Source organism: Gorilla gorilla, chromosome 1, assembly GCF_029281585.2.
Source record: "Gorilla gorilla gorilla isolate KB3781 chromosome 1, NHGRI_mGorGor1-v2.1_pri, whole genome shotgun sequence".
Classification (NCBI taxonomy): Eukaryota; Metazoa; Chordata; class Mammalia; order Primates; family Hominidae; genus Gorilla; species Gorilla gorilla.
The window spans coordinates 170,856,911-170,868,972 of record NC_073224.2 but is presented as its reverse complement, the minus strand read 5'-3'; the positions used below and the strand labels follow the sequence as shown (position 1 = coordinate 170,868,972).

The 12,062-nt window shown below is 35.8% G+C and overlaps 1 long non-coding RNA gene across 2 annotated transcripts in view; it reads left to right on the top strand.

Moving 5' to 3' along the window:
* The window catches only part of LOC109029116 (uncharacterized), an 87,409-nt gene that overhangs the window by 67,226 nt on the left and 8,121 nt on the right, over positions 1–12,062 (top strand). For both annotated transcript variants that reach the window (XR_008672610.2, XR_008672596.2), the window contains exon 4: positions 8,466–8,781. This is a non-coding gene — a long non-coding RNA (uncharacterized lncRNA). The remainder of the gene's footprint in view (positions 1–8,465; positions 8,782–12,062) is intronic.

Genomic DNA, 12,062 nt, shown 5'->3' with positions numbered 1-12,062 from the left:
TTTCTTTGTCTAAGCAGTAGCAGCTCTGTGGTATAAGGATGTCTAATTGCCCCTAAATGAGAAAAGCTGCCCAGGCAGAGGTGAATTTCATGTGAGTGGTTTAGAGGCAGACAGAGGCTGGCCGCTGGTACATCGGAGTGATCAGATACCAGATGGGGAATATGAACCAGATAATCTCTATGATGACTTCCCAATCCTCTTTTGGTTTGTAATCCCACAGCTAAATCGAAAACCAAACAAACAACAATGTGGTTCTGCTGAAGGGAAGGGAAGGGTCTGGGCTTTTATTAAAAGAGGGGTGAGGGGCACTGGGAGGAATATACAAAGCAAAGTGGTTGATGATATCTCAGAGAAAGGCAGAGGGAATGGCTTCTCAGCTTACGTAAGGGCAGGGTGGAGAGAAGCAGATTGTGGATTAGTAACTGGATCCTAATGCAAGGGCAGAGAAGCATTGACCTGACTGTAAGTCTTCCCTGGCTGCAGAAATTTGAAAATAAAATAACGAAACAGGGTAAGGAGGGGACTGCCAGGTGCAGGTTCAAGAGTGGAGTGGGAGCAAAGTGTTTAGTTCAGAGGCAGCTCCACCAGACAGAGGAGTCTCAGAATACTCTCCAACTTAATTTTGGCTCCCTGTCCATGTCTAGGGGCAGCACCACCTAACAGACACCAGAGCAGTATCATTGGTAATGGTGGAACAAAACTCTCTGATACGCAGTAGCCAATCAGGGGAATTCAGCCTCACAGGAAAGAAGAAAGACAAATGACAGTTTGACACTTCCAGAAATCCCCTCTTCTAAGGCCCTCATTTTGAATAAACATTAATCAAAAAGTTCCAGGGCAAAGAATCGTGACTTGGCCAGTGACACAGGTTGGGAGTCTAGAAGAAGTACCAGTTACTCTATGAAGCTTTCTATAGCTAATTGGCATTGTTCCACAGTTTTCTGTTCATTCATTTTTCATTTTGGTTTTTTGTTTTTGAGACGGAGTCTCGCTCTGTTGCACAGGCTGGAGTGCAGTGGCGTGATCTCAGCTCACTGCAAGCTCTGCCTCCCGGGTTCACGCCATTCTCCTGCCTCAGCCTCCCGAGTAGCTGGGACTACAGGTGCCTGCCAGCACGCTGGGCTAATTTTTTGTATTTTTAGTAGAGACGGGATTTCACCGTGTTAGCCAGGATGGTCTTGATCTCCTCACCTCGTGATCCTCCCGCCTCAGCCTCCCAAAGTGCTGGGATTACAGGCTTGAGCCACCGTGCCCAGCCTGTTCATTCATTTTTCTACAGGCTTCCCAGCATCTGGGCTTTCTGTACACTTGATTCCTCTCACACACTAGGACTTGTCCGTGTGTGTGTGTGTGTGTGTGTGTGTGTGTGGTGTGTTGATCATGTTAAAGAAAAAAATTATTCAGTGTTCCTGTCATAAGGAACCCTTTATTTTAATAAGGAACACTTTATTTAGGACTATTTCAGTAGGTGCCAAACTATCTCAATACAGAGTGAGAAAAGGCTCAATTCTGAATACTTCAAAGATAGCTGGAGAACTAGGGATTTATAGCCAAGAAGCAAGGGGCAGGGGACAGTGGATAAAGAATGACTAAGAGAAGATATCAGTGCTATGGAGAATTTTTGCTGAACTAACTTAATGAAACCAAGGTTTGAGGTTGAGGAATTTGATCAAATGTTGAGGATGATCAGATATAAAAGGTAGGGGAATTTCTCTAAAGTCACCTAGCAGGATTCTTGCTAAAACCAGATTAAGTAAGCCAAAGACAAGGCCCAAGAATGAGGCTCAGTTGAAAACAGGATTCAGAAGAGCTTGTCTAAAATCTCATAGAGGACAGTGTCTTGGTCAGTGGAAGGCAGTAGGCTTATCATGGCACCATCTTTTCTTCTGAAATGACCTGTGTTTCTTACCTTTGACCTATGAACTGTGAACATTCATACTCCTAAGTCTTTAACCATTAGGACATGATACTCCACCTGACAACTCATACAGTTGCCTTTATTTCTTTTATCTCAGTTGTAGAAACTGAGTGTGGTAATAAACAACACTCTACTGAATGATGTAATATTTATTTTGAAATCATATTTTTTTTACATTTAAAAAATGCGTTCAGACAGCTTTAATAATCTGAAATCTGAGTGAAGACCACATCAGAAAATAAAAGCAGTTTTTCCTTGCAGCTGGATAAACTGAGACAGGTAAAATGTGTTTCTCCTGGTAACAGCAAAAGTAACAGAATTGGGAATATAATTCACACTCTGATTCCTAGGTCCCTGTTCTCATCAATAAAATGCAGTCAACACCCTGCTCTCTTGCTCTGATTGCTGTATTTACATGCCCCAATTCTCCCATTAAATCTGAATTGTATTTGTATTTAAATGTAAATTGTATTTAGCTTCTCCAGCAGAAGCTTTAATTTTTATAGCATGTTTAAGAGCACTAAGGGGAGGTTATTAGAATTCTGTCTTGAGATCTCAGGTGAAAAGGTAGTGCAAAGGTTAAATGACTAATCACAGGACATATACAGACCACTATTGCCAGTGTAGATGATGTTTTTCCTTCCACTTTTGTGAATGTTTGAAAATTTTTAAACCAAAGCATTTAAAATAACAATGAAATCAAAATATGACAAATAAAAGGAAAAACGAGTATCCATTTGCCCACTAAACTTGCTTCCTAATATAATACCTTTAATAGCTAATTATCTTTGATTCTTATGTTTTCCAAACCCCATTCACCTCTAGCGTAGGTTTGCATGCATATAATGACTATGATGTGTTGAATAGCTTCAGGAAAAATACTGAGGTTTGAACTTACATATTGTCTTGGTATATATGTGCTAACTATTGACATTAATATACTCTTGGTTCCTGACTACACATAAGATCCCTAAAGTGAAAGACACTGGATATAACATTGAAAGGAAATGGACATGATGAAATTTCCCAGTAATTCGGAATATTCCTATGTGATGAGGAAACTGAAAATTCTACCAATATCTTCAGGAATTTCTGTTCAATCCAGAATGTGGGTAAAGAATAATGTAAAGCTCTGGTTTTAACACAAAGAAAAAAATAAGACTTTATAGATTTTACCAAGAGTTGGTAAGTGGAACTCTTAATTAGAATAGAGCTAGGAAAGAGTAGAATTTGTGCAAAATATAGAAGGGAAAATTGGGAAAATCTTTTATGTGACTACATATGCTATACAAGATACAGTATTTTAAGAAATTTAAGAAGGGGAATGACATAATTAATTTGCATATTCTTAAAACAGCATGACAGTGATTAGAGGGGAAAAACAAGTGTCAAAAAGCCAATTTGGTGGTTTTACAGAAATGTAGATAAGAAATAATGGATGTCTAAACTAATACACTTACATGGTCAAAAGAAGGGGCCATATTTGAGGGATAATGAAGAGGTGAACTTAACAGTAAATATGAGACTTAAAGCATCTGCCTTAGAAATTTGGGTAGATGGTGGCTCAATTTACCAAGATAGAGGATGCACAAATCTGTTGAGAAAATGTTGAGATTTGGAAATTTTGCTATGAAGTGGTTATGGGATATTTAATTTAAGATGACCAGCAGTCAATGGAAAAATCACACATGGAGCTCAATCAGGATGTCTAGGGAGAGATACTTATAGTATCCAGGTTATGGAGATATGAGATAACTGGAAAGACTACTACAAGTAGAAACAGACCTACAGATTAAACCTTGGAAATGCCACATGTAATTAATTAATAACAACTCTGCTATTGGCATTTTAAAGCACTAAATATAGTACTAAAATATATAGATATGTATCTTAATATATTTAATTATGTTTAAATATATTTAATGTATTTTAAAATATACATATATACACATATATTCATATATAAAACACTTTGGAGCATATAAAAAGAAATATTCTGTTCTGAACTCTTCTCTAGTAAAGCTGAAAACTTTTCCTTAATCTTGGAGAATGTCTTCTGAAAGAGGAAGTAGACTTAGCCTACATAGTTTCAAAGGCATAATCAAGAGCAATTAAATAAGAAAGGACTTTCTAATAAATTAAACTGTGCCAAATAAGATAATTTGGCCAGGCAGAAGCAAATTTCCAGACACTAAAGTTATGTCTGACATACATGAGGCACACAATAAACATTTGTTAAATGAATAAGACTGATCATTTTTCTGAGAGTTGTAAATGATAAAATATTTAATGAGAAGCTCTTTAAAATGCCCCCTAAAATTGATTTCTGTCCAGTCTTATGACTGTAAGATTTTATACTGAGTAATTCTCTGGTCCATTTTTTGAGACCATTAAACATAAGAGCTCATCTGAAGATAAGATTTCCCTGAGATAGCTGCATAAAATTAACTTATCACCTTTCTCAGAGAAAAGGGTGCACCTGAATGTGTTGAACCTACTCAGTCAAACATAACCTAAAAATCCAATAAGACATTTGCACAGAACTAACACTTGACCGATATCTTTACTTTGAACATCGTTAGTTTCCTTAAAATTTTAAGATTTTGTTCTATTTCCATTTCAGTTTCTCCTTTACCATTGTGCTATCCATGTATAATTACAGAGCTGAAAATGGCCAGAAAGATCATTGATTAATCCATCTCCCTGGGTTCAGGCAGAATAACAATTAGATAATTTTGGACTAATGAAGTCATAAAAATTGTCACATAACAATTTCATGGCATATTATTTTCATAATTCATAAGTTTTATATTTAGAAGTGTGAAGTACACAGGAACACGTATTTGATTTATTCTAAGACCTTTCTCCTAACTTATCTAGCTTTATTATTTTTTAAAAGGTTCTAGCTTGCTTTTAGATAAAACTTGAAACATGTGCACCATATCTCCTAATATTAACCTGTATGTATCTTTTTAAAATTGTTTTCATTTTTCTTACTTTTTTCTTACTGGTTATCCAACGTGTTTTTTTTTTCCTGATATTATTCTATATGAACAGCGCATTCACATTTTAAATTTTATACTTTTTTCATTATTAAGTCTTCAATGGCTTTGCAATGCTTCTGAATTAGGATGATGTTTATTATTCTCAAAGACATGTTTTTATATATTCAACCTCTCTAGGTTTCCTAAATCATGGTATTAATATATAAGCATGTTACTTTTATTTTTTTGACACAGAGTCTTGCTCTGTCTCCCAGGCTGGAGTGCAGTAGTGCAATCCCAGCTCACTGCAACCTCCATCTCCTAGGTTCAAGTGATTCTCCTGCCTCAGCCTCCCGAGTAACTGGGACTACAGGTGTCTGCCACCATGCCCAGCTAATTTTTTGTATTTTTAGTAGAGATGGGGTTTCACCATGTTGATCAGGCTGGTCTTGATCTCCTGACCTTAGGTGATCCACCCGCCTTGGCCTCCCAAAGTGCTGAGATTACAGGTGTGAGCCTCCATGCTGGGGCAAACATGTTATTTTTATTGCTGTACAGAACCCTCTTTACTTTTAAAACATGGTGCAACTTTATGCTTCTGGATGCAATTAGGACCAAATATACATGTTTTTAAAGTCAACTAGAATAAAATTGAATTTTAACACCAAACACATGCTATTGTCATTTTAGGGCAAAGTCTAAAGTAGAAATTGTAGTGAGAAAAAGGTTAGCTTTCCTAAGCAGATGAGTCAACAGAGAAGCACTAGCTTCTTCCATAATGATATTATAGCCAATATACGTAAATCATTTTTTCTTTGAGTTCTATGTGAAACCTTGTAGTTCAGTATCTTACTGAATATACTGGTGGAAAAATATAAATAGTATGTAACTCATTTGACTCTTTACAGCACAAAGTATATAGGAACTTCATCCCTATCATTTAGATTGATGGTAGAGATGCGTGGCTTGTTCTGTCCATATGGCTCTAAATATTGACTGAGAAGTTATTACCAAGTATTTATTTTGTGCTTGGGACAACACACAAAGTCTGATGCCATCAATTAAGATTATAAAGGTAATCTGGCCAAATAAAGGAACTAAAGAGATAATCAGTCCAAGTTCGACTCAGCAGATATTTAATACGTATGCATCAAGCATTTGCTAGATATTGTGTATGTGCAGGGAGAAAATTACTAAGTTAGTGCATCGCACTAACTGTGGTTTAGATAATGGTTTTAGGTAGTAGATTGAGATGGTATTAAATGGCAGAGCATCATACAATGGGTAAGCTCTTTTCACCTCTCTTCGAAACCTCCTAAGTATTATCAAGGAGAATACTTCAGCTTGATGCTCCTATACCTTAAGCTCCTCTCTAATACAAGTATGTTTACAAAAGGGAGAGGCATCATTCTAAATATTTGAGGTACACAACAATATCATTACAATTTTATAATATGATTTTTATTTTTGTCATTTTATTTTAAGATTTCTCTTTAATTAGAGCTAACATATCATTTTTCTTTAGAATAAATGTATTTAAACCAATAAGCAAATAGTTTAAGTTAAAAGAATATTGACAATACAAGTGACACTCCAATATGGCAAAGCTGTGGATTGTTACACAATGCATGAAGTTGGTAAGCACTGGACAGTTGTATTCTTTGCTCTTGAGAACCACCATCTGGGTTATTTTGCATGGGGTTATATTCTGTTCCTGAGTATTTTTTTCATTAGACTTCAAATCTAAGTGCTCTGTTTTATACTACTGGTAATATGAGGACAAAGATCATCAGCATCCTAGAAGCCTGTGCTATTTTTAAAATGAGATATAAGTGGTAGGGATAAGATTTATATAAAAAGACAAAACTTTTTAAAAAAGAAATAATTGAGAGCCACGTCTGCCTCAAATGCATTTTTCATCAAACATCATTTGGGTGGGGTGCTGGGAGAAAATATAAACAAAAAAAGGAAGAAAGAATGAAAGAGAGGGAGGAGAAAGGGAAGGAGGGAGGGAGGGAGAGCGGGAGGGAAGAATGAAAAAAGAATGAGCAAATTCTATTATCTAGAAAGGATGGCTTTTCTTTTATTATCCCTGAATGTAGAGCTGTGAATTTACCCTAGATTTTAGCCCAAAAATATTTAACATGACTATATTCTTTTCTTAGATTGTAAGATAACTGCAATAACTGTTGGTCAAAAGTTGTTTCTTCCTTAGTATCCATTTTAACTACAGATTTTTCTTTTGGTTGAAAAAGAAGAATTATCTCTGAAGTAAGTACTGTCTATATGATATGGCAAGCATATATACATGGCAATCTCAGAATGCTTTAGTCAGGTTTTTTTTTACTTGTCTATGGGATTATTTTTGTTTTCAGCTTCCAAATGCCAAGAGAAAAGAAACATAATGCATTTTTTAAAAATCTAGATGATTTTGCTTTTGATTTGAGATCTGGGCACTCATCTTATTCTTGTACTGCAATTAGAATCAAGCAAATCATTAAGCATTTCTAAGGGGAAATCCTATGTGAATTTAAACCACTTATATTTTTGCTTCACTTTTTCTGTTGTTAATTCACTACATCACACATAAAAAAGCAGATCTAGGTCTAAGATTTACCTAACAAATTTCTTGATACATCTTTTTTATTGAGATAAAAACGTAACAGTGATTTTTTTCTCCCCAGGTAGCTGCTTTCTAAATCCTCTATGATTATAAAAGTAAAAAGGAAGAAAGCAGATGTAGGGAAAGGAAGAGAGAGAGAAAGGAAAGGAGGGAAAGGACCTTTTACTTAGATTCTTAAAGCTGCAAATAGGTAATGTTTTCAAGGCAAGGCTTCAATGCTGGGAGAAAAATAATCAAAGACTGGAGAAAATCTTGTACAAACATAGAAAAACTAAGGAGGATATTTGCTTTCCTGCCATGTTCTGGGAAACTTTAAGAAATGAATCTATGTTTTTTTATTATACAACATGGAACATCATTTCTCTCTATTGCATTTGATGTTTAAAATTTTCTTATTTTCCTCTTAATATTTTAGTACAGTTTTATAAAAACTATTCTTACCAACACTGAATCATGCTGTTCATAAGAGAGCTAGCATTGCATAAACACTGATATTTCATTGAGGTCAGGTACCAGTATTTTTCATCTTTATATCTTAATGCTTAGTGAAGTGGCTGAAATGTAGTAGACACACCATAAAGTATTTGATAAAAAAAAGATGATTAAATGTTGTGTAAATGAGAAAGGTCAAATTTAAAACAAAACAAAATAAAACAATACACCAGCCTGAGTACCTAATTTAGTTGAAAATCACAAATGTTTACTGTGTGACTGCTATAGTTAACACACTGAATTCAATGCTGTAAATTACAGGAAATTAGGAAGCGTCTGATCTTCAAAGAACAGTTTTAATATCAGCCACATATTTTGTCATGGTGTTTTTAAGTAATCAGCATCAAGTTTTGTTTAATTGACATAATTGTGACAGTAGGTATTGAATATCAAGAATGCCATGATTAATCTTACTAATTAGTTTTCTGGCCTTTTGTCCATTTTGCAGAAACTCAGAGGAAAGAGTCTTCATGTGTAAAACTTTGTGCCACGAAGATATAGCAGTCATTCACTGAAACTAGAGAAGCCTTTATAATTTTAAGTTTGATATGAAACTTGAAGTGATTTCATTTTAGTTTGAAAATGATCATTTTTTAGTCCCTGGCCATTGAAGAACCAGGTGTTGAGATGGTCAATCAGGACAATGAGCCAAACTTAAAGTAACAATCAAGCTTTTATTCACTGACTGTGGCATAGCAATCAAGAGGCAAACGTTGGCACTGGCTCACTGGCGTTTCTTTTTTTTCCCTGTGGAACAGCAGTAGGTAAGGGTCAGGTGGATCAGTGCAGACAAGGAGGTGGTAAGGGGATGGGGGTCAGGGGAGAATTGTCTTACTGCCCAAGAGACCTGAATGAAAGGCTCCTGCCTTTTTTATGGACCAGTGTTTCAGGGATGGAGGGGAGGAGTGGAAAAGTACTGAGTTAAAGTGGAGAAAAATACCTCAGCCAAGGCCACCAGAGCAGAGATTTTGAATGAAGCGCTTAGGCTAGAATGCAGATATGTGCATAAGCATGGCTGACTCGGGGAAGTGGGAGTGGCTTGAGTACTTGACTGAAACTCCTTTCAGAAAACTACAGTGCACCAAGACTTGTGTAGAATGGGCAGTTTCCTTCCATGAGTCCTGCCAGGCAAGACTTTATGGTTGCCTGTAATTGAGCTGGAAATATCACATGTAGTGATATCAGCCTGGAACCATAATGAACTGATTGACCATCATCCCTCAGCTCTTCAGCACTGGAGATTATATTAATGCATCTACCTCAACCCTCTTCTGTTAGTGTCATCCTGACTGGAGTTCTCCAGTATTTGACTCAACAATATCACTTCTTTGTAAGCACTCACTATCTTTCAGATACTTGGTCTAATGGTCAATTACCCTCTTTTTCTGTTAATCTTAATTTCCACTTCATATTGGCCATCTGCCACAAATAACAGAATAAAATACTGTCCCTGAGTTCCTTCAGTACTGTCCAAAAACAAAATAACTTGTCATCTCTTACCTTCCTTCTTCTTAGGGACAAAAATTCTTTTCCATCATATTTACATTTTTAAATATTATTATCTTAAATTATTAAATGAGTCTTCTCATGGTTAAATGTGATTTTTTTTTCCAATCCAGACACCTGAATTCTGTTACCTCACTTGCTGATATACTCCCTTGCTTTGACACACCCATCTCTTGGCATTTCAGTAGCAAGCCCTGCGTTATCCTCACGTTTTGCTTTCTCTACTCTGTTCCTACTTCTGGGCTACAGTGTTAGCTGTAGCCATCAAGCTTGGCTTACTAGACGCTTGTGCTCTCCAACCACAACTTGGCTGAGGACACTTGCTTGGCAATGCTCTTGTTCATCCCTCATTGGATTTCTGGCTCCCTCCTTTCAGTGGCAGATCTATGCTTTGGCCTTCCATTCCTTTTCTTTCACCCACCTCTCCTTACAGATGACAACTTTTTCTATTCCTTCAGTGAGGTGTGAATTCTCCATCCTCCTGCTTAGTACCTCCGTGTTTATCTTTACTATTCCCTGTAGAAGAAAAGATGATACTCTCTTTTTCTCTAAAAGTAACACAGTAGCATCTGCAATATTGTGGCATAGCATAATAGTTAAGAGCACAGGCTATTTTGGGGAAAATATGAATTCACATACTGTATTTATAGCTAAAATAAAATATGATGCAGTCTCAGAATTTGGATTTTCACTCAATGCCAAAATAATGCAGAAAAACACAAAAAAGAAGACAGACAAATATATGAAACACTTTTTTTCAAGACACTAGAATTAGCTACAAAAGATGATAAACCATAAAAGACAGGAAACAAATGAGGTAAGCCTTATAATTACCCAAAATTAGCAGCTTGAGAGAGTTTCTAGGCTGTAGCTCACCAAGAGAAGACTCAGGCAGAAACCAACCAACTTCCTTAATTGAGAAGATGAGAAGCAAGATCAGGAAAACCAAAGTGACATGACAGAATAACAGAGAGCTGCATGAAGGAAGAAAAAAAAAAGAAAAAAACCTTGAGATTTGCAGAGGATACCTCTCAACTATTCAGTTGTGGAGTAATCAGTGTGTGCATGTGAAGAAATAACTTGAGGCTAGAGAAAAAAGGGATTACTACCTTTATATTCATACAGGGTTGGGAGCAGTGCCTCTTCCCACCATCTTAAATGGAGAAACTAATTGACAGGGTATTAGGTAGACTAATCAAGAAGGTCTTCTCTCAGGAGTGAAAAATAATTAGCCCTAGTTGGAGCACTGCTGAAAACCCACCTTGCAAAGCATAATATCCATACCCGAAAGAATCAAACTGTTTTCAAGTATTAAACAACTTTAAATTACTAAATTAAACACAACAAAGCTTAAATTGGGAGTACAAAAATGTCCACCATTCAACAAGGTAAAATTCAAAATGTGTGGCATCCAATCAAATATTTTCAGGTATACTGAGAAAGCAGAAAAACATGACTCACAATGAGAATAATTAGTAAGTTGAGGTGGATCCAGAATAGAAATAGATCTTAGAATTAGTAGGCAAAGATGTTTAATTAGTTACTATAACTATATTCTATATGTTCAAAAAGTTAAGAGAAGACACATAAGATATAAAAAAGTTCGGAATCTGAATTATGAGGATTAAAACTACAATGACAGTGATTAAAAATGTACTAGTTGATAACCTAGAGAAGATTAAAGGCATATTAGATATAGTAGAAGAAAAAAATTGTGAATTTGAAGATATAACTAGAAAGCATCCAAACTGAAGCAAAAAGATAAAAGAAAACAAAATCAGTAAAACAACATTAATGAGCTGTGAAATAACTTTAAGAAACATAATGTATGGATAATCAGAGTCCCTGAGGTAGAGGGAGGAGAAGTAAATCTGTGAATCCAAGAAACTCTATGAACCCCAAACATAAAAACTATGAGGAAAACTAAACCAAGGCACATCATGATTAAAATACTCAAGCTTGTGACGAAGTTAAAGATTTGAACTTCAACCAGAGGGAAAACAACATGAATTTCATGCAGAAGAACAAATTTAAGGGTAACAGCAGATTTCTTTTTGACAGCAATACAAATGAGAAGAAAATATAGCTAAGTCTTTAAAGTATTGAAAGAAAAAACTGTCAACCTAGAATTCTATACCCAGCACAAATATATTTCAAAAGTGAAGGCTATATAACATAAACTCACTGTCAGACATACATACAAAAGCTGAAATAATTTATTACTAGTTAATTCACACTACAAAAAATATTAAGTCCTCCAGGCAGAACAAAATAAAATGGAGATGGAAATATGGCTCCACACAAATGAATGTTCATGTCCTTTGCAGGGACATGGATAAGGTTGGAAACCATCATTCTCAGCAAACTAACACAGGAACAGAAAACCAAACACCACATGTTCTCACTCATAAGAGCACTAGAAATGATAACCATGTGGGTAAATATAATATTATTTATTATTAGTTCTCTTTAAAAGATATTAAGAGCTTCTTTTGCACAGCAAAAGAAACTATCATCAGAGTGAACAGGCAACCTACAG